At 40.7% G+C, this 4,180-nt stretch overlaps 1 protein-coding gene across 1 annotated transcript in view; it reads right to left on the bottom strand.

The window, feature by feature from the left end:
• Positions 1-713: 713 nt before the first annotated feature.
• Positions 714-4,180, bottom strand: part of scaf8 (SR-related CTD-associated factor 8) — a 33,826-nt gene continuing 30,359 nt past the window's right edge. Inside the window, exon 21 of the mRNA XM_005738987.2 lies at positions 714-1,071. The gene's annotated coding sequence lies outside the window, so the exon portion shown is untranslated. The remainder of the gene's footprint in view (positions 1,072-4,180) is intronic.

Raw genomic sequence — 4,180 nt, 5'->3', positions numbered from 1 at the left:
GTTTTGTCTATTGTCTGATTTTCATTTTGTTTTTTTACATGTGCTGTGCTGAAACATTGGAAATGGAATAGAAACCCCCTTTAGATTAAAGAATCAGACATTTTAACATAGAAAAGGTTTTATTGTTTCGACTCAAAAGCCTGTAAACTCCCACAGACGAAACAAAATCTAAAAATCTGATGCACATCTTCACATGTATTCACGTAGTCAGGGTATAGCATAGTAACTAAATGCAAATTAGTCAGAAAAAGCAAAGCAAATGGAAACATTTTTGCTTTATATTGACTATGTAAGGTTTTTGTAATGCCACGGTCGTCTGTAAAACGCTCCAGCAATCAAGAGAGCGATCAAGCAGGGATTCATGTGCCTTCTTTGCTTTAAGTGTTGCCTTCCTCTGATTGGTGGAGGTTAGAGCTATAGCCTGAAAGGTAGCTTTCATATATTTCACTTTTTCTTAATGCTTAATATTCATTAAACCCCTTCAGTCAAGATAACATAGTAAACTACAATGTTTTGAAAGCAAATACAGCAGTTATTATAAAATTAAAGGACAGCCTTTGAGTATTAATTGTGATATTACTTTTTTATAGCATTGATATTTCTACACATCTAATCAACCAATCGCGTAGCAGAAACTCATTGACTTTAGGCATGTAGACATGGTTACATCAGCCTGCTGAAGTTCAGACTGAATGAATGCACGTGGCGCAGACGGGCGGTCTGAGTATTTTACAAACTGCTGATCTACTGGGATTTTCCTAAACAACCATCTCTGTTTACAGAGGACAGTCTGAAAAAGACAAACATGAGGTCATGTGGTACGAGGTCTTCAAGATAAGATGAGGCTTGATTGTTATTATTACAGAGCTTGGCCTTGTGAGGAGAAGGATTTTAAATGTGAACCTGAATTTAACAGTGAGCCAATAAAGAGACATTAATATGGGAGAAAAGTGATAAATGCACAAAGTAGTTTTTCAGCATCATTCTGAGAGGCGGTCAAAAAACGACTCCAAGGCCCGCCGCAGAGTTTTTGGAGGGAAAGGTGATGTCATCTGGTTGGATTGTGTATTTCTGAGGGTTTTAGAGCAGAGAACAACAACCTCAGTTTGATCTGAATTTAGAAGCAGGAAATCTCTTTATTGTATCATCTGGCTTCATGGATAAATAAAGATGGATATCATCTGCATAATAATGAAAATGTATGCAGTGTTCTCTAGTAATACTAGCTAAGGGAAGCATGTATGTAAGTTTGCCATGTCCATCCCTTCATATGTATGGTCATAAAAGGACACACACCAGGTATCCAGCAAGATAATGTCACAAAACTCAAATAATCTCAAACTGGTTTCTTGAAAATGACACCGAGTCCTCAAACGGCCTCCACAGTAACCAGATCTCAATCCAGCGGAGCCCCTTTGGATGTGGTGGAACGGGAGATTCACATCTTGGACGTAACCAACAAATTCTCAGGAATCGTTTGTGCGTGTACTAGAAAGGTGTCCCTAATAAAGTGGCCAGAGTGTGTATATATCAGTTTTTGTTGTTGTTTCTATGAATATTTGGTTAATGCCAGCATTTTCTTTCTAAACGCCAGCCTTCTACCTGTTCTGTTTTTCCAGTTCAGATCTACTAAGAATATGAAATCATTTTAAAATCTCTGTTTATATTTAAACCGGTCCAAAAACCAGCCAACTGCTATTTTTTCCACTAAAAGCCTGACTTTGTTTGAGATCAGTTTCCTTAGTTTGCTCTTCAGCCTCACTCACACAATGCACAGCTTTACAAACTATATTTTAAGCGAGTTTTATGATCTGGGCAGCATCTCCCACTGAGAGGCTCCGTTACCAAGAAATCTGACCAGACTGTGACACGCTTCACTGGGGAGAATGGAGAGTGGAGCACAAAGATGGAGCTGCAGAGAAGTAAAATGAGACACGACTGGCCAAAGGAGTAAAAAAAAGGATAAGGGGAGGCAGCAGAGCACAATAATAATGAAGGTATTGAGGGAGACGCTCAACCACACAGAATGAGACGGCAGGATGTGAGCAGTGCAGCATCAGTGCGCTTCTGCTCATCACTCATTTATCATTTCATTTGCAGAGGCTGTGGTGCAAAGTATGTCGTTTTTATGAGCATCACCTAAGAGGAGGGCACATCTCCGAGTCTCCGAGTTGAAGAGTGAATGATGAAAATGGTTAAAATGCAGAGATGCAAATAAACTCAAAGGATTTTCAGCCACACAGCTGCTTTTATTGAATAAAAATGGCAGCTTGGTTTCTGCCTGCGCAGCCGCCTGCTTAGAAATGACTACATGTCTATTTGAGAGAGAAAGGAAGAAATAAACTGGGAGTGCGCTTCCTCTAAAGCTTCTATAGGTAACAGACCACTCAACCCTGCACACACACACTGGTGTGTCTCTGCAGGAGTCGGCCATCGCAGATGTTCTCAGTCCATCCCTCCACCCATGGGAGAGGCTGGCGCTCCAGAGAGACACAAAATCTGTTCTTTAACTCTTTAACAGGCCAGTGGATCGATAGCTGCACACACGAGAACTTCTAACCATCAAAAACGCTTGAAAACAAGCAACAACAAAGGGAGGGGTTCATGAATATTTAAGCCACCTTTGCAGGTAGCTGTGTGTTTATTATTCTGTGTGCAAGTTCTTGAGAGAAAGTGCCAGAAATCGTGAGCTTTAGCTTGTCTGCAGCATGTGTGTGACAGCCTGGAGACCCCTGATGCCTGCTGGTCATTAATAAACATGATGATGAATGTTTAATCCCCATCAGCGGGGCGGCATAGGAACCGTCACGGGCGATATTGACAGAGCCGCACACACGCCCACAGACTCGGCAGATTGGACAAACGGCAGGAGGGAGGTTTGAGGCGCTGAACACGGGGTTAACCACTCAGGACTCAGGATCTACTTTTCTGTGTTTGGAGAATTTCCTCTTCAGTATTTTTTTATGCATATTAACAAAAAACAAAGGAATGATTGACGGCAAACTCTGATTTCCATGTTTTTCCTCTGTAGTTGCTGCTTATCCATCTAAAAGGTTTCAGAGACATGTGGCGTAAACATGTCTGACTCCTCTTCAATATAATGGAACTAAGTGGCACTATGCCTATGAAAAAATATATCGGAATAAAGAAAGTAACAACATTTGTTTCCAGAAATCTTGTTGTGAGCCGTTTCTTCTCCTTATGAAACTACACCTGCCAACTGCACCACCGTGCCAAAGGGAGCATGCATTTATCTGCGATGAGACGCTTGTGGTGGGACAGCGAGACAGAACGTCAGCACTGATGGTGACCGCCCTCATGTTAGCTGGCCACACCCCAACCTTTGGAGGGGAGTGAGTTGCATAGAAACAGATGACCACATGAGTTGTGGAGAGAGACATAACCAGATAGTGTTTCAAATGCATTTTTCTGCACTTTGAGCAACACAGTAGCTCCAAACCTGGGTAATTCTCACCAGACCAATGTAGATGGATGAATAGCACCACACCCTGAGGAAACACGCGCACATTTTGATCTTGGGTTTAACTGAGAAGTATGAACAATCCATAAAAAATAAAACATTTTTTAAAAAAAAAACCCCACAAAAAAACCATTTGCTTCTAAGGAGCTAAACTGAGAAGAATTCTCTTGGTAACGCAAAGTGTCCCATATCTGAACTTTTTTAGTTTTTCAAAAGACGTGCAAAGGTTTAACGCATCAGGAGCTTCTAGCTTCTAATATGATCCCATAAACAACAACACGTGACATCTTACACCCGGGGTCTCAAACTCAAATGAGCCTGGGGCCACTTCTGGCACCGTCATCTCACTGGAGGGCCACTTTAGTGTTCAAGTAGTACAAGAAAACAAACAAGAAAACACCCACTAATGTTTCCTAAAATGTAGTGTTTTCTTTGTTCTATTTAATTTCAAATAATGTTTAACAAGAAAAAACTGCAAACATGAACGCAATTTTTTCCTCACTCTTGACTACCTGAAGCCTTTCATTGAACTACCAAATAAACAGTTCTTTCTGGCCAGACACGTGGCAGCACTTTTGCTATAATTTTGTTTGTATTTAACAAATATGCAGGCGTAAGTATGGAAGCCCGTTATATGGAAGAGTTGTTTTCTCAAAATTTCGACATATTAACTCGAAATTTCGATTTATTAACTCAAAA

This window comes from Pundamilia nyererei, unplaced genomic scaffold (genome assembly GCF_000239375.1).
Source record: "Pundamilia nyererei isolate P.nyererei 1_Seehausen unplaced genomic scaffold, PunNye1.0 scaffold00088, whole genome shotgun sequence".
NCBI lineage: Eukaryota > Metazoa > Chordata > Actinopteri > Cichliformes > Cichlidae > Pundamilia > Pundamilia nyererei.
Note: the sequence above shows the minus strand (reverse complement) of the source record. Positions and strands in the feature narration are given on the sequence as shown.